Genomic DNA, 19,473 nt, shown 5'->3' with positions numbered 1-19,473 from the left:
ATTCAGACCGTATATACTTGGTTCCAAGGTAATTGTTTATACTGATCATGCAGCATTAAAATTTCTTCTGAAGAAAGCAGATTCGAAACCAAGGTTGATCAGATGGATGCTACTGCTCCAAGAGTTTGACATTGAGATTCTAGACAGAAGTGGAGCACATAACTTAGTAGCCGATCATCTTAGCAGGATTGAAAATGGAGAAGATAACATTCCTATTAAGGATGACTTTCCTGATGAAGTCCTCCTAGCATTGACTGTTGTGAAAGGTATGTTTCCTGAACCTTGGTTTGCTGACATTGTTAACTATTTGGTTGTTTCTGCTATTCCTCCTTCCTTCTCCAAATATGAAAGAATCAAGCTAAAAAGTGAGGCAAAGTACTATATCTGGGAAGACCCAATCTTATGGCGCATTGGTAGTGACCAAATCATAAGGATGTGTGTTCCAGATATCGAGATACCTCATGTGCTTGAGTTCTGTCATTCGTCTCCTTTTGGTGGACATTATAGCACACAAAGAACAAGTAGGAAGGTGTTGGATTGTAGATTATATTGGCCTACTATTTTTAAAGATGCACAGAGGGTATATAAAAATTGTGAGCAGTGCCAAAGGGCAGCCAGATCCATTACAAGAAGGGATGAAATGCCTCAACAACCCATGCTATATTGTGAGGTATTTGATATTTGGGGTATTGATTTTATGGGTCCTTTTCCTCCTTCTTTTGGGTTTTCTTATATTTTGCTTGCTGTAGACTATGTCTCCAAATGGGTGGAAGCCATAGCTACAAGGACTAATGATTCTCGAGTTGTTTTGAGTTTTGTCAGGTCTAACATTTTCTGCAGATTTGGGATACCACGGGCCATCATCAGTGACCAGGGGACTCATTTCTCTAATAGGCTACTTGAGAACATGTTGAAGAAGTATGAGGTGACACATCGCATTGCTACACAATATCACCCCCAAACTAATGGGCAAGCAGAGATCTCTAACAGGGAGATTAAAAAGATACTAGAGAAAGTAGTGAAGCCTAGTCGAAAGGATTGGGCCACAAGATTGGATGATGCACTTTGGGCACACAGGACAGCCTACAAAGCACCTATAGGTATGTCGCCCTTCAGGGTGGTTTTTGGAAAGGCTTGTCATCTACCTGTGGAGATTGAACATCGGGCCTATTGGTCGTGAAAGCATGCAACTTGGATTTGGAAAAAGCAGGAAATGAGCGAAAACTTCAGTTGCAAGAATTAGAGGAGATTAGGCTTGCAGCCTATGAAAACTCAAAGTTCTACAAAGAGAAAACCAAGAAGTTCCATGACCAAAAGCTTGTGGCTAGAAAGGATTTCAAGGTAGGCCAGAAGGTGTTACTATACAAATCCAAGTTTGGTCACATGAGTGGTAAGTTGCGCTCTACTTGGGAAGGACCATACATTGTTACAAAAGTCTTCCCTTATGGAGCAGTGGAGATCAAGGAAGAATCCTCAGCAAGAACTTTTAAAGTTAATGGACATCGTCTTCGGATATTCAATGAAAATCAAGATATGCTGAACAAGACGATGGATGGGATGAACTTGACTTCTCCATCATACCTTCCACCTTGAGCAGGTAAGTACACCTCATACTTTTTCTTTGCATTTTATACATATTGAATACATTGAGGACAATGCATGGATAAAGTGTGGGGGTGTGGGGAGATTTCCCCCTTTTCTGATTTTGTTTTCTATTTGTTTTGTTTTTCCTTTTCTAATTTTGTTTTCTGTTTGTTTTTATTTAAAAAAAAAGTTTCTGTTTTCAATAAAGCATATTGACATTGGATTTTGGGATTTGATTCACTAATTGGAACGGTCATAATTATGGGAAAATAAGAGTCACGTGCTATGAATGGATTGTTTCTGTGATTTACTGATTGAGTTGAGTTGAGAGTTTCTGGAATAAATCTTTTGTGAAAGAGTTTTTGACCTTGTGAGTTTTGAGCTTTATTGTAAGGATGAACTACTGTGTGTCATTCCTATTTTTCTTGTGTGACTTGCTCATGTCTTGTTTGTACTCAAATGTTTAACTTGATTCTGTTGTTTTGCATCTTAGGCGAACATGCATGATTTGATATGACTGACGCATTTCTTATTTTTAGCTACTTGGCCAAATAAGCTAACCATGACATTGATCCATTGGCAGCCCCTTGAGCTTAAACCTCTTTTTCTTGTTTTGAGCATATTGTTAAACCTTAAAAAGAAAAAAACCATGTTTGTCCTTACCTTAGGGAGAAAAAAAGAGCTAGTGGATTATGTTGAGATTGGTTGAGGAATAAAGTGTGGGGGTGAGTATTTCCCCCACAAAGTTATAAAAATGGCAAAAAGGAAAATAATTGTTGATGACAGAGTGTTGAAATGAAAAATGATTGTTGTCTGAAAAAGAGCAACAAAGGATAAAAGAGAAAAAAAAGAAGTAAGGATTGATTTTGAAATTATGCTCCATAATTCTTTCTTCCCTACTATTTCAAAAATACACAAATCCTAAAGTTTTTCCTACCTTTGCCTTGGCCTCATTATAACCTGTGAAAAGTCCTCATGATTTTTGAATGCATGTTTTCTGAAAGTTGTGAATATTAGAGTCTTGCTAAGCATTGAGAGTGTTTACTTGCATGGGTATTTTGAGTGAAAACACAAGCCAAAACACTTGAGCGAATCTTGGTGAGAAAATATATATTTAACTTGAGTGTTTCTCTTTCATAGTTGATTATCTTGTAAACTCAAAAGATTAACTCATGTGTGAAAAACAAAATTTTATCCATTTGTTTGTGCGTGACAACATGATTTCTAGAAGATTGATCTGTTTCCATTTGTATTCATTTCTTTAATCCACTGAAAATATGGAATAAAAGACCTCAGAATAAAGTTTTGAAATTGTTCAATGTTGCCCAGGAGTGCAAAAGGATAAGTGTGGGTTTGCACCTGCGCAGCCAAGGGAGGAAGGAGGAAGGAGGAAGGAGCAGCAAACCCTAATTCTGGAGAGAGCGTACACTGCCACGTGTCAGCATCTGATAGGACAGTCAAACTGGTCAACTCTGGTAAACTGGTCAAAGTCAGTAGTCAACTCTGGTCAAAACTGCAAATATGGTTAAATGAGAGGGGCAGAATTGGAAATTGGACAGGAATTAAGTTGCTAATTAATTAAATAAAAATAAAAGATTTTAGCAACTGACAGATAAACCCCAAAGTCCAGTGGAAGCCTATATAAAGAGACTTAAGGGAGCAGAAGAAAAACTTACAATTTACAACTTAGAACTCTCTGGTTTTGGCAGATACCGTCTCCAACACATCTCTCATTTTTTCTTTTATTTTCTTTCCTTCATCATATTATCATGTATTCCATCAAAGCCATGGAGGGCTAAGCTTTTAGGGTTGATTCCACTGTAATTTCTTAACTAGAATCTGAGGTTAGATTAATTTATGTGTTTGTTATTTTGATTATTGTTGTGGTTTCTGTTTATCTATGTCCTTTGCTTCTTAATCGAATAGAAAATAATGATTTTAAATCTACATGCATGCTAATCATATGAGTTAAAAGGTTTTTAAATTAAATTGAGACTTTACTTTGATTTTGTTTAGAAACTTTCATTTGATTAAATAAGTTTTTGCCAATAATTGAGACTTTAATTTGATTAGAGGTAATTACTTTAACTAAAATTAGTCAAGACTGTACTTTGATTAATTAAGTTTTCTATTTGGTGAAGAAACAAAGGAATAGACATGATTAGACATAGTAAAATTAATTGAGACTGTACTTTGATTAAAAATGAGGATGCCAACAAATGAATTGAGTCTTTACATTGATTGATTTGTAAATCAACAACAATAATTAATTTAACAATAATCTCTAGATAACCAATGAAGAATCTTATTTAGAAAAAGCAGTGGAATTGACCTATTTACTATTACTGTGTTTACAATCTTCCGTGTCATTTTCTTTGCACATCAAAATCCCCCCTATTTTTATAGTTGCTAGTTTTAATTGCATTTTTAAGAATCAAATATTTGAGATCAATTCTGTATTCGTTGTGAGACGACTCAGGGTTATCTTAACCCTAACTATTTTGTTCACTACTAACTGGCAATACTGAAGTTGCTAAAGTAGTGGTAATTTGATCGCCTAACGACAGCGATATCAGCATGACTTTGTGTAGCATAGCCTAGAAAAACACTTTCATCCACTTTTGCATCAAATTTGCCAAGACTTTCTTTGCCATTATTTAAGATGAAGAACTTACATCCAAATACTTTTAGGTGACTTAAAACAGGCCTCCTCCCTTTGAAAAGTTCGTAAGGGGTTTTCTTCAAAATTGACCTAATCAACACTCTATTTAAAACATAACAAGCAGTGTTGATTGCATCAGTCCAACAGTACTTAGGTAGTGAGTTTTCATTTAACATAGTTCTAGCTAGTTCCTCAAGTGACCTATTTTTCCTTTGAACAACACCATTTTTTTTGTGGGGTTCTTGGTGCAGAAAAATTATGGTTGATACCATGCTTTTAACAAAAGTGTTCAAACTTTTCATTTTGAAATTTCCCACCATGATCACTTCGAATAGACATTATCTTCGAACTCTTTTCATTTTCAAGCATCTTGGCAAGTCTTTTGAAAGTATGAAAAGTGTCATTTTTGGCAGCTAAGAACAAAGTCCATGTGTAACTTGTTTTCAACCATTTCAAGTATTTCAAAAACAGATTTAGGACCTTGATCAAATTTCAAGAACCTTGCTCTAGATACCAATTGTTAGTTTTGAAATGGTTGAAAAGCCAAGAAAGGGGGGGGGGGGGTTGAATTGGCTAGTTAAAAATTTAGGCTATCTTTGCAAGCTAAAAACCACCTTTAATTGAATCAAATAGATCACCAAGTTAGGATGGAAACAATACAGAACTATACACTTTCAATCGATCAAAAACAAAGTTAACAAATTGATTTTACTAAACAAATTCTGTTATGGTATAATCAATTGATTGAAACTGAAAAACAGTCGACTGAAATACTGGGAAAAATGTGGAAATGCGAATTTGAATTTTAAACCAGAAACAATGCTCAAGAATGATCAAGACCAGTTCCAAATGATCATACAAACATGCTCAATGTTACAGATGCCATGAAAACATGCAAGAACATGAAAAAGATGATTAAAACATAAGTTCTTGAAACTTTAAAATGAAAATAAAGAGAGAAAGGTTGGAGAAGAGAGGACACCACAAATTTTTATACTAGTTCACTCAAACCTGAGCTACATCTAGTTTGTCAAGGCAACCTTAGCTTGACTTTGCACTATTTGAAAAGTTTTACAAAGTATCCACCCTTACACTTCCAAAATATGCAAAAACACCACAAAAGACTCTTAAATCACACAAGAATCACACCAGCACAGCAAGAACCCTCTTGCAGACCTGGAAAACTACTAGGCACACACACAAAGCTTGAGAAAGATCAAACCTTAGTGGTAACACAACCTAGCCTACCACAAATCACTTTCTCCAAGCTTCAAACCAAGCCAAAAGCTCCAAGAATTGATCCAAGATCAATCTTCAACAGCTGTAACACCTATGATCATGAAGGAGAGAGTTTCCAGAATAAAATTGTGCTCTAAAATGATCAACTTACCTCTCTTTCGAAAATCACAACTTTTATAGTCAAATTGTTACGAAATTCAGTAGGTTGATTTTCAAATCAATCGGTTGATTTCACTTGACTTAAGTGAAATCAGTCGATTAAAAACTAAATCAACTGATTAAATTTGTTATAGTTTAAGACTACTGCAACCAACCTTTTAACCTGTTGAAAAGCCATTCAACAGACTAAAAGAGACATTTTAACCTGTTGAAAAACCATTCAACAGATTAAAAACACAATAAAGACCAAACTACATCTAATTAATGCTTTAAGGTCTACAACATGAATTACAAGCTACAAATACACTTTCTAAATGATGTAACTACATGGAGAGCACATGTTCCAACCTTGATCACCATGGATATCATCAAATCACCTTTCCTTCATCAATGTAGGCTTCATTCCAATGGTAATGGTTTCAAGATAGTTCAAAAGAGTTTCATTAAGTCTTCATCAAATCTTCAAGAAGCAAACCACCTTGGCTTCACATGTCAACAAAGCACACTTAATCATCCATTAATAATCATACTATTAGAGAATTAAAAAAACCAACCATGAGTGACGTATATCTCTAGCTTCAGACGTCCAATGCGAATCTCCACCGTTCAAAGTGAATAACAACATGTTATGAATCGCCTGTCAAAATTTCATCTAAATCGAACGATTAACAAATCAGGAAATGTAGTTTTACGAAAACTGCGCAAACCATAAAAATCTGTGGCGCCAAGCGGTATCAAACCCGCGCCTGGCGGTACCTGTTGCTCGAAAAGTACGAAAAATAGCATTTTTGCACAATATTCGCATCGCCTGACGGAGTCACCCTTGCCGACAGGCGGTTCATCACAAAAAACCCAGAATTGGGTTAACTCTCATGCATCGTTTGACGGTATATTTGAAGCTGCCAGGCAATTTCTAGAAATTTTCCAGAAACGCGAAAACAACATGCTTTTGATCATGCAGAGCATCATATTCAAACATTACAACACGATAATAATCACAGATAATTCATACACATAAAGGAACTCCCCTAACCTAGAATCCCTGCTCCCAAATGGTCTTCCCAAGCCCTTCTTTCAAGAGGTCCAAGAACCTTCCTCTCCTCTACCAAAATTCTTAGCTTCCACTCTTCCAAAAGCATGTTTTGATGTCTCTAAACCTCTCCCTTTAGCACCACGAAAATGCAGTCCTAATTCCCCCTTTAATTCCCTTCTCTCTCAAAGTTAATGTCTCCCTTAATCACCCTTTACTACGAAAATGAAAATTAATTAAAATTGGCTTAATGGTTATTCAATAACCATTAACAGAATGTCTCTCACCCATTAGGCTGCCTCTCTTGGCAGCTAGGGTTCCTTTGCCTTTTCATGTCCATGCCAAATGAAATTTTGGCAAAAAGAAAGTTAATTTCATTCTTAAGAAGGTTTGAACCCACAACCATTCAATTACAAAGTCAATGCACAACCAATTCAACCAATTCATGTTTCGTGATAATTCCTTTAGATTATCACTAATCACATTCAAACATATCCTTAAAATAATGCACAATTTAAAATATTTTTTTACAATTTGACGTACTTAGGACTTGAACCCAAGCCTTCTCACACAATCAAGTACTCTTAATCATTTAAGCTAGTACTTTTCCATATCATAAAAATTCGCATTAAATTCCATAAAGGCTCCTATTACCCGCATTTATTAAATAATTATTTATTTAATTATTTAAATTTTTTGGGTCTTACAGGAGGCTAACAAACTTGTACAATATTCTTTTCGTAGCAAACTTGCAATCTTGCACCACTACATATTTTTTCGTTCTGTTATTTTGTCCTTTCTATTTCGTTATGTTATTTTGTTTTTTCTGCTATTAGAATTCTAGAATAAAAGGGGTTGTATTTAGGGTACTGATTGTATATAAATATTGGATGATCTTTCATTGAATGTACACTTTTTGATTATTGCCAAACACTGTCACCTTTTATCATCCTTTGTTATAGAAAGTGTTGGAACTGGACGATGATTAGAGAACTTGCTTTCACCCCTAAAATAGTTAAGTTGTTCTATAAATCTGTGTGATGGTAATGTAGTTTACACAAATTTATATCCATAAAAAACTTTACTAATTATAAATGTAAACTTGAAAACTTAATATTCTACCGATGCCATATTTATCATCTTCATGTAAGTTAAACCTCAACCCCTACTGGTTACCTTCAAAGTTGTTTTTGTATATTTTTCTGCTAGAGGTCCACTTTAGTAACCTCGTTCCTGTTCTGTGCTACAGGTTCCAGTTCTTAGATCTGCTCTTGGAGTTGTCGGTCCCGTTGGTTTAAGAGTCAAAGCCCGATATTAGCTCCTTTCCAGGTAAGGGAAGCTAAGCTCCTGAGTTTTAGTCTATCTTGGGTCTGTTTTGGATGTTACTTAATGTTTACATATGTTGTACGTTGTTGTGAATGTATGGATTGCCTTGTGTTGTTGTTTTGGACGTGAAAATGCGAATGTTACAGGAAGGCAGGAGCGAGATCTGTTGCTCTCGCCCAAGCGAGACCGACTCGCCCAAGAGAGACTGGCAAGGCCAGACTAGGGTGACACACACGAACTCTCGCTCAGGCGGAGTGCTCTTGTTTTGAGCGAGGCATTGTCTCACTCAGGCGAGAGACGCTCGCCTAAGCGAGAAGGTGTGAAAGCCTTGGGGTGCCGCTGCAGTTTAGCTCAGGCGAGGAACCTCACCTTTGCGCGAGGGGTTGTCTCGCTCAGGCAAGGGAGGGCTCGCCTAAACGAGTGTGCGAGGATCTCCCAGGGCCTCTGTCGCGATCTCGCCTAAGCGAGAGTGTGTAGCTTAAGCGAGGGGATCCCTCTCGCTGAGCGAGGGCTTCTGGCTTAAGTGAGGTCCGCTGCAGGCCATGCTATTTTCTTCGCCTAGTTGTTGTGATTTGCTTAATTTATGGTATATTTCATTTATTGCATGAGGCATGTGAAATGTATGACAAAATCTGTGACTATGAACTGGATTGATGTGATTCTGTGATCTTGGCATGGGAAATGAAAGTGATGGTTGGTAATCAAAGTGGCATGGTATTGACATGAGATAAAATTATATATTCATGAGTTGGGAAGAATGAGATAGTACGGATTCAACATGGAATGTGAATGAGGATGGACCACATAAGTTGGTATGGGGTTTTAAACGCATGAATAATATTGTTTGGTTGCTTGAATATGTTTGGTATGAGGTCAGTACGTAATTCCTTGAACATCCCTAGGTGGGGTTTCAGGGTCGTGCTTTAGTGGTCAGGACGTAATTCCATGGCTCTTGTTAGTGGGTGTCCATGGTGGTGCCCCATCTATATAATTTGGTAAGGATTCAAGGTAAGGTTGCATCCTGACACTCTAAGGAGTCAGTTAGTCTCACTTAGAGCGAACTGACTCTTATGGTGAGAGTAGTAGGAGACCTGAAACTCATTAAGGGCTAACCTTGTGGGGGGGGATTGAATCATTGTAACACTTGTAACATATACATCAGGGGTGAGTAGAGTAATCCACCATAAGTGCAAGAATCCGCTGAATCTGACCAGATTATATGTATCCGGATGAGTCGAGTCAGAGTCTAGTGTATTGTTTGAGGAGTCATAACATGTTTGGATGCTATATACTGTTTGGTTGTGAAATGGCATGTGATTGCTTGATGAACTGTTTCTACTCTAGCTTACCCTATTTGCTTGTTTGGTTGTCTTGTGTGTGGTTCTTCTCCTTTTGCGATGATCATCAATTTATTGATGAGAGCAGATGCGAGAGGTTCTCGCGGTTAATAGGGAAATGGTGACTCGGCTGCTTAGGCCGCTTGGATTGGATCCTGCTTAGTGGATTTTCTTTTAGGGCCACGACCCATGTATTAGCTACCCCTTTAAATTCCCGATTTTTATTACTGTTGATTATTTGTATCTCGTTCAGTTTGTCACTGTTACGCGTTTGGATAATCTTTAGGAGTTACTTTGAAACTTCATGACTGCGCTACGATATTATTCTAGTGTGACGCTTCCTTTAATTACATCATTAATTAAATGGGGTATTACATAGATAAATTTGGATTCTAAAGTATAAACTATAATACTAGAAAATATTTAGAAATGTAATTTCGTAACAGAAAAATGATCACATTACACTACGAAAAAATTGTTTTTTAGTAACCATTATTTAATAGCAGTTAAATAGACTGCTAGAATTATTTTCATTTCTGTTAATTTTTTTCTTCATCGCTACAAATTGTTTTGTATTATTTTAAACTTCTCGATTAACTCTTCGTCTTTTAGTGTCTTTCTTCATTTTAATTGTCATTTTTTTTTCTCAGATTACCTTTATGATTCCTCATATTCTTTCTTTAGTTCGTGGATTTCTCTCCACATTCTCTTAATCCCAACGTCGACAACAACCACTGCCATGCCCCTTTTCCATCGTAGGTTGAATCCACGACAACCACCTCACTGTCGTTGGCGATGCCAAGATCGTCGTGACAAGTGGTGCAAGGTTAGTAGGTGAATCGGTTGATTTCGCAAAGGATGGTGTGAGCGTGGTGGACAATTTCTTCATGGGAAGGAAGGAGAACTTGAAGCACCATTTTGGGAACCCTAGATTCGAGCCTTTGCCTAATCAACTTCTGAAATTGTCAAACAAGTTAGCAATCTAACTTACGTAATAAGTGAGTTTATTTGTTCTGTACAGAATGAAAATGCCAATGGAACAATTGCCATTGTTGCTCACACCTTAGTTTTGTAACTGAAATTGTGATCTCAAAGAGTTTAGTAAAACTTTGTTTTCAACTCTTCTAATATTACCTATTCGTAGTTTCCTTAGTTTTTAGCTATAGTCGACCTGTTCTGTTATGAGTTTAGTACATTCCTAGATGTATTGGTTCTTACTTAAGTTGACTTTGTTGACAAGTTGTTCTTGATTTTCTTCACTATCTTGTAACTTCCCAAACAAAAGTAACTTCGATTGATCATGTTCCTCAAAACAATAAGTTTGTTGTGGTAAATAAAAAGGTAACATCGCTAGTGTTTAACATATTGCACGACCTTCATGAAACTTGAAAATGCTATAACTCTTATAACATATATGTTTTTTCTTTTGACATTAAATTTTGAATCCAACTCTTCAAATATTAGTCCTCAAGATTACATAATGATTAGCATTTCTTATAACATTTCTTATAACATTTGTTAAGCACAATCATTTACATATTAGTCCTCAAGATTACAAAATAAAACACTACTGCAAATTATGAGAACTAAAAGATATAAACAGTACTAGCTAAGAGTCCCAAAATGTTGTTATATATATATATATATATATATATATATATATATATATATTTATATTTATATTTATATATATATATGCTGAGAAAGGAAGTGCCCAATCATGATCATATTTGAATCAAACTCTTAAATTATAGAACTTTGTTTAATATCATATCATGAATGCTGATAGTCTTAATATTGCTTGTTCAAATTTCTGAATGAGATTATGTGCTGGGGGTTGAGGCTGCAGGGGTAAGTTTTATGATGAAGAAATGAGTATGTGTGATGGAACAAACTCTTTCTGGTGTGAGCATGGAGGAAGTTGTGAGGAAATTGTTCAAGGAGAGAAATATTCATGCAAATGTCCTGATGGATTTGGTGGGGAACATTGTGAGCATTCTGGAGCACCTTGTGGTGAGAGTTTTTGTTTCCATAATGCAGAATGCTTGGCTGAAGCAGGTGATGTTTGCCAGTGTCCATCTGAATGGAGAGGTAGTGTTGATTGCTCTTTTTTAACCAAACCAACAGGTTCAAAACCCAATTTTGATGTTGTTAAAATGAAGACTTACGCTGTGTATGATATATGCTTGTCTTCCCACAAACATGTTCAACCATTTGAAATAACTTGAATAATAACTTTGAAGCTAGAAGTTTTGTGCCTGCATAAACATGCTATTCTTTTTTTGGATTATGTGATTAACTTTGTTTATAGACTCATCCAAACATGCCAGAATTGTTCACTTATGCTTATGCCATTGAATAGAAATACCCTTGGTTTTGATCAATCTCAACATGGCACACTCAAAAGCATTATAAAGTGAATGAGTTACTAATGATTTAGAATGCTTAATATATAAGACTTACCTAAGGTCAGCAACAACAGTGACTCCAATGTGAGTGTAACAGAAAATCATCTTAGATCAATAACTAATCATCATGATCATGATCATTATTATTATTATTATTATTATTATTATTATTATTATTATTATTATCTGATTTTACAATTTGATAACCATGTATTACGTCCAAGTGCAGAAGACACTAGTTGTTTTGGCTTTATCTTGGTTCAGTGGGAGCAGCTGTTGCTGGTGCCATTTATGGAAAGAAAGTATTCAGCAAGAAAAAAAGAGAGGTAGTTAAGTTCCAACAATTATCTTAAATTCAGACAAGTGGGATATTAGATGATGATGATGATGATCAACGTAGGGTACCCTAGAGGATTCATGGTGATATCTCACACATTTAGTGGGCACTTCCTTTCTCAACATATATACATATATATATATATATATATATATATATATATATATATGTATATATATATATGTATATATATATATATATGTATATATATATACATATATATTGATGAAGGCGTGACCACCTCCTTAGAAGCTCCCTCAAGAAGGATCACTAGAAGCATATCTAGAGGGGAGTCTTCTATTCCATCACCTTTATCTTTGTTTTGCATTACTTTAGTTTTAATTCCCTAAGTTGGTTTCTAGTTGACTTATTTTGGTTGACTTGTTGACTTTGATCCAAAGTTGACCTTTGACCAAGATTAGATTAACTTAAACCAACATGCTAATCCTTGTTTGTCTTGCTTTGTAGGTAATTAAGAGAAAGTAGAGCATGGCTAGGTGGCACTTGGTGATTGGAGCACTTGATGAAGTGGAAGAGAGAGGAAAGCAAAAAGCATAAAGCAAAAGCAAAAGTAGACATGTACCTTATCTCCTTTTGTCTTTGTGGTTTATGCCTTAGAAGGTCACTTGGTCTCCTTCCTCTTTTGGCCTAGAATCCTCATGGGAATGCCTCCACCAATCATCTCCCTTCACTTGGCCAAGACTCACTCTCACATTAGGTTTAGGGTTTGCTAGTTAATCCTTTTTCATGTTTTTGTATTTGCTAAAGGACCCCTATGAACTCCTATTTAAAGGGTGCTCCTTGTCTTGTAAAAGGGTTGATCATTTTGTTTATAAACTATTGTGTTTCAACCATTACATTTTCGTGAGCTCTCCTTCCTAGAAGTGAACTCACCTTTGCCTTATCTTGCTTGCAAGTGGCGGCACCATCACTCATCTCTAGGGCTTGGTTGGCTTAGATCCCCCCCTATGAGTGGCGTGCTTCTTCCATGCTTCATCTTCTATGCTTTCCATTTTTAATGTTTCTTCTTTCATTTTGGTTCTTTAAGTGTTGTTAATGTCGTGTGAGTTTAAGCTTGAATCCAACTCTCTTCTTCCTTTCATGAGCTTGAGAAATGAACCTTCACATCTAGATAGCATGCTATCTTAATGTCCAGTGGAAATTTTCAAAAAGTTTTCTTAAACAACTTCACCATATTCATAAATCTAAAAGGAAACAAGATAATCCTTCATCATATATATATATATATATATATATATATATATATATATATATTTATATAACACACAACATTTTGGGACTCTTAGCTAGTACTGTTTATATCTTTTAGTTCTCATAATTTGCTGTAGTGTTTTATTTTGTAATCTTGAGGACTAATATTTATATGATTGTGCTTAATAAATGTTATAAGAAATGTTAGTCCTCAAGATTACATATATGATAGAAAATAACTTAATAGGTTTGTTTTTTTTTACATTGTGGTCTTGCTTAACAACTTGTATTTGCAATGTGTTGTAGAGTTTATAGTGTGCACACCTTATTAGGACCTTCTAACAATAGTTTTTTAGGACTAAAGGCTAGAAAATAAATATTTGTAGTTTAAAAGAGAGTTATAAATTGATAATTAATACTCTCACTCAAGATTACTAAACTTCAAAGTTTACCACTACAAAAATAATTGTTTTTAGTGGGGGTTATATTTGACGTTTCTGGGGTTTTAACCTCACTAATGGTTTTACCAGGGGTTTGCAATTCCTCTTGAAGAGCAAGCGTAGCTAACAGATTACTGAGGTTTTTAACAACCCCTGGAAATAGTGTAACTTACTAGGGATTTCGAAAATCCTCGTTAAACCCTCGTTAATGCATGGGGTTTTGAAAACCTCGGTTAATGCATAGGGTTTCGAAAATCCCCGTTAATGCTTGGGGTTCGAAACCCGTCAATGCATGGGGTTCGAAAACCCCATTAATGTTCAGAGGTTTTTAAAAACCCCGTTAATATCCAAAGTTAGACTTATATTATTATGGCATTGTTATAATGGTAAAATTGTACTTTCTTTATAATTGATTTGTTGAGTTAATTCTTTGAGTACTAAAAGAACCTTATCCTATGAATTTTGTGGACTTTGTTCAATTGCTTATTTATAAATGAAATTACACATGAAACTACACAGAATCAATACACTAATAGAATAGAAACAACCACCAAACTCATCTGACTCTCAACTTAAGTATAAATGAACATATAAATGAATAGAAACTGCACTTCACTGTATCCAAGAAATTAAGATATACATATATGGAAACTAAGATGATCTTGAAATCCATTATTTTCGTCATAAAATTTTTAAGAGTACATACAAATTTTTATTTTATTAATGCAAATAGGACGATGTTGCAATATTGGTATGTGACACACATGCATGCACAGTCATCCACTGTTTTTCACTGCCACTGCTTAAATTACTACTACATCTACCAAGAGTATGCTTAAATTGGATGATGTTGCCCTAATCCATTGTCAAACCACAATTTCTGCATAATAAGAAAACACGAAAGTAAAAAAAAAGAAAAACATAATTGATCAGGATCTACATATATATGTCATGCTAATCTCTACACTACCCATGGCATCATGTGAAAGTAAGTCAAAATAAAGAGGTGATTAGTCAGATAACACGTGCATTTTAGTTTACAACTAGTATAGAAACCTAAGAGTTGATATAATTATTTTTTGACTTATAGTTTAATGAGTTTGGTTGCATAGGAAAAAAAGGTAGAGAGTGTCATAATAATTGTACCAAAACTCTTGAATTTACTAATGTACATGGAACTATGAGGTTAAATGGGAGAAGATGGGAGGAATAGGAGGCCATGAAGAAAACCAACTTACCAAAACAAAAACTCTAAAGCTAAAAATTGTTAGAACTACTTAAAGACTTTCAAAACACTTTTTCACAACTCAAAACAACTAAGGAAACATGTAACAAAGCTCAAAACAGTAAAAATAAAATCAAAACAGATTAAACAGTTAGTGAAATTGAAAAATTCAGCAAAAAAGGGTTAACATAGAGGTAGGAAAACTGATTAGTCCATTCAAAATTCAAAACAGGGAATTAAACCACTATTATATACTATTAACATGATCGAAACGAAAAAAAAAAAAGAAAAATAGTAAACTGATGAAAAAGCAATTCAAACTGAAACAGTAAAACTGGAACAAAACAAAGAAAAAAATTTGACTCAAATTGACTTAAAGATCAAAGCAGTATACAAGATAGGAATTACAATAGATTACAGTAATGCTAAAGGTTTTCTGACCAAAATCAACAAGTTTTTAATTCAGTGATTGTAATTTTCCAATTTTATTCGTTACAATTTACTTTATTTTAAAGAAATAATTCCTTTTCACAAAATCACTGATCTTCTTTATAAAAAATGGAAGACAATTGTAACCATTCAAATGAATGTTTGTCAATTTCTCTACAAACAGAATGTTTCAGAATGAAACATAGGTCTTAATCAGAACCTCACATTATATAACCATCTCAAACTTTTAAAGGTAGTAAGTATAAATATAATTTTCTTTTTAAATATCACGATTTAATTTTACATATAAAATAGATTTTCACTATGAATAAACTAAAACTTTTAGAAACTATAACTTATCTGAAATTAATGTTTATTCAATTTTCTTAGCAATCACGGTCAACATTTATTTGTATAGCATAATAGAGAAATGTAAACTCTAAAAAGGGCATGACCATGGTTTAAAACAACAGAATATCATGGAATCAATTATAATTTTGCACATAATTAAATTCCATAAATACATCTTTTACTAACATGTGCCCTTCAATTTTATTTTCAATAGTTGAAAGAAATTTAAAGGGAATGAAAACCGTTTTCAGTATGGATAAATTCGCATGCATCAGATCATTGCTTGTTTGCCATTGAAAAGTACACTTAGTATATATAGTAAATAATTATTGAAGGAGGTCCAATAGAGAAAATAAGGAATGTGAAGATTTATGCTTAGGTGACCTACTTAACACTGTACATTATTTCCATTACTCACTAGATATAACCATCCTAAAAATTCTTTGTCAAGTTAAAAGAAAAAGATCCCTAAAGATGAAATGTAAAAGCAATAAGAAGAATAAAAATAAAAAAAGAAATCAAGCAAAACCACCTTTAAGTGATGAAAGGTCCTAGTACCTTCTCAGTCCTTCCTCAAATTTGCTTGCTCCAACTGGGAGAACCATGATTTTCTAATAGGAATTATAGAAGAAATAAACAACAAATTGATAAAGTTATGCTTAAATGATTAAATTTGTGTTGAATGAAAATCTATAAGCTAGTTACCATGAAAATGTATGAGCCCCAGGTTATTTCACTATTCATTACTTTGTTAGATGAAAGGGACACAAGCCTAATGGAGGCAAGACAGGTAGAACACTAACGACAATGTCTAAGAAACTAAACTCCAAAAGAAACCTTACTTGAATGGCCATAGTACTCCCCACATGTTTTCCACCACTTATTACAGTGAAGGCGGGAATAAGAAGTGTTGGGTTGGTTTTTCCAGACAAGTCAGTAATGTGCTTGTAAAGTGGTACCTGGTATGCTTTTGCTTTTATTTTCATGATATCTCGTGACTGAACATATATACTTATTTCCATATTAAAAGTTAAATGAACTTACAGAAATATTAATTGACAGTCATACATTCCTTCTTTTTAGTAGCACCAACTTTACAAGCAGCAATGGACACAACTAATATAGTAGTGGCTCCAAGTTCCCCTGCAAATAACATTAGAAACAAAAAAATATAAATGCACCACCAAAATTATAATAGATTCATTAGTCCATAAAATCAGATAACATAACAAAGCATTCCTTTATCCAAAATACATTAAGAATTGGGACCACTTCTAGCTTTTAAAACGCTTAGCGGCATATAAAGCGCAAATGAAAACTTTTGCACCTTAATAAACCATCTAGAGCAATACCACATATGCTAACATCAAACATCAAAATTTGTATTCTTCTTCCATGACTCACTTCAGTATTCTGGAAAGAATTAAATAATTTTTATTTCAGTTTGGTAATTAAATTCATATAACTCTCCAAATAAAGTTTTAAATTAGGTGATTGCCTTTCTCTTATAAAATTAGCATTTGCAAAGCATAGTGAACCGGGACTGATGCGAATCACCAAAATGCTCAGAGTGCTTGTGGCCATAGTATATATAGACTAACATCACAAAATGCTTTTGTTCTTGGAACTTGGCCTAAAACTTCTATCCCTGGCCTGATTGATTGTATCAGTATCTTTGCAATGGAAATTGACAATCACGGAACAAAACAAGGGAACTTAGGGCAAAATCAAGAGATAAATAAACGAACCTATTCGTGGTGAGAATAGTGAGAGACACACTGAAATCAAAAGACATAATTGAATTGAGACGAAAATAAAAGAATGGAGATCGAAAGAACGACGAAATTGAAAGCAATGAAAATGAAATCAAACAACGACGAAATTGAAAGCAGAGAGAAAGGTGTTTATTAACTAATTTCAGGGAGAACAATGGACTCGAAAGAGAGAACGTCTTCCTCGTAAGACACAAGCCACAACCTCTTATGACACGAACGATAAAAGCAAAGAGATGAATTTAAAATTGAAATCAAAAGAGATGGAACTCAAAAAAACAAAAATGAAATTGAAAGTCACGGTTTACCTTAAGTGAAGAGCACGAACCTCTTTCTTTTCCTAACAACGAGTACATTCTTCCTTCTTCCAAAGCAAACATGTTTCTTAAGCCATAGAGAAAGAGAAAAAGTCACTTCCTAAAATACTCAAATTAAAATTTTAAAAATTACAAGATAAAGAAAATAAGTTGGCAAGGAAAACCTCTTATACGTAAGGGTTTATAAAACCCCAATTATGTATATATTTTAGTGGAGGTTCTTGAAACCCCAATTAAAATTATAAATTCTTGTAGTGTACTTTGGTACTTGAATAAATGAGATGAACCAGAAGAGGCCTAAAACCTTAACTCTAAAGTTAGGTTCCCACACATGAAAAATAATAAATGAAAAACATTACTTATCAACATTGGTAAACTTGAATTTTAATTTCATAATAGTTTATTTCAAATAAAACGTATATTAAAATACATAACATAGTAATTCAATATTATATGATGTCATAAATAAATCTTAATATTTTTTACTGTAATATTGTTATCATTAGATCATAATATTATATACTATTTTTCAATATTTTTTTATAGACGTCTAATATTATCATCTTTTTATAATTACTCTAGTTTACTATATTATGTATTTTGTTTTACATAATAAGGAAGTTGTTGGACGAGGCCAACAATCCACTAATTTGTAGCTTGGGCTGGACCTATCCATGAAGCGGAGTGGAGATAGGTATTTATGTTTTTCTATCTTGTTATCATGTAGTCATTGGTATAAGGTTATGTTAATGTCTCCAAAACCTATTTTCATTTTTTAAAGTGTATTTTTTGTGGCTATTTGTTTTCAGGCATATGTACTAAAGACAACATGCACCTGTTGTCTTTATGTTGACCTTTGGTTTTTTGTTATTGCTGTGGATGAGCCGACAAAGGGAGTAATAATTCAGGTTGCAGATAGTGAGAAAACCACATATATCAGATTATTTCTGGAGTTCAAGCACTTGTGATTTGGATAATGGCAACATTCAATCTCAGAGAAGTATCTTGTCTCACTTGGTTAGTCCTTGTTGTTCATTATATGGATTTAGATAGATATATTATTAAAATATTAATTTTTACCGTATACTATTGTATATTGTTTGCAAGATTTACTTTCCTTATTTAAGGGGAAAATAAAGACATACATGTTTCTTATTTCAGGTCTTCTTCTTTGGAATGAAAGTAGGCTTCAATGGATTGGAAGTGAAAAATCTAGCAAGCCTAACCAACAAAAACGTGAATCCAGACTGAAGTATGTCAAATGCATTTCATTTGGTCCCCAATTAACTGAATATTCTTTAAGCCACTCTAAATACACACGGGCCATGATCTTAGCTTATTCACTTTATATTTTTTGGGGGCTGGTGGAACACTTAATGACTGTCGAAAGTTTTTATTTTCCGGTTAACATGATTCAAATTAATATATTTTCTAGTTATATATATGGCCTTTTACAAAGCCAAAGTCTCCATCATATTTGCTTTCCATTTGTTATAGTTTCTTCCATGTAGATGACTTATTAGTCATTGTGTTTGTTGTGTAGTTGGAATGCAACTTACGAATGTTTGCTTGGGACTAGAGAACCTTTCCCCAAGTCCATACCTTTATCTGTAAGTGAACATTTCCTTAAAATTATGTTATTTCC

The 19,473-nt window shown here is 34.2% G+C and overlaps 1 long non-coding RNA gene and 1 pseudogene across 2 annotated transcripts; one reads left to right on the top strand and one right to left on the bottom strand.

Moving 5' to 3' along the window:
- The first annotated feature begins 11,207 nt into the window (after nucleotides 1–11,207).
- Nucleotides 11,208–12,155, top strand: LOC146882329 (uncharacterized; annotated as a pseudogene).
- A 2,236-nt stretch (nucleotides 12,156–14,391) lies between these two features.
- On the bottom strand, nucleotides 14,392–17,959 carry LOC146882328 (uncharacterized). Of its 2 annotated transcripts, none has more exons than XR_014985275.1 (5): nucleotides 17,820–17,959; nucleotides 16,784–17,718; nucleotides 16,582–16,698; nucleotides 16,272–16,350; nucleotides 14,392–14,614 (listed from the first exon to the last, which is right to left on the bottom strand). It is a non-coding gene; the product is annotated as an uncharacterized LOC146882328 (long non-coding RNA). The 2 variants fall into 2 exon arrangements; XR_014985276.1 differs by having other exon boundaries at nucleotides 16,298–16,350.
- Between the last annotated feature and the right edge of the window lie 1,514 nt (nucleotides 17,960–19,473).

The sequence above is a fragment of the Vigna unguiculata genome, chromosome 10, assembly GCF_037176805.1.
Source record: "Vigna unguiculata cultivar grain cowpea cultivar isolate G323 ecotype 2 chromosome 10, ASM3717680v1, whole genome shotgun sequence".
In the NCBI taxonomy this organism is placed as follows: Eukaryota; Viridiplantae; Streptophyta; class Magnoliopsida; order Fabales; family Fabaceae; genus Vigna; species Vigna unguiculata.
Note: the sequence above shows the minus strand (reverse complement) of the source record. Positions and strands in the feature narration are given on the sequence as shown.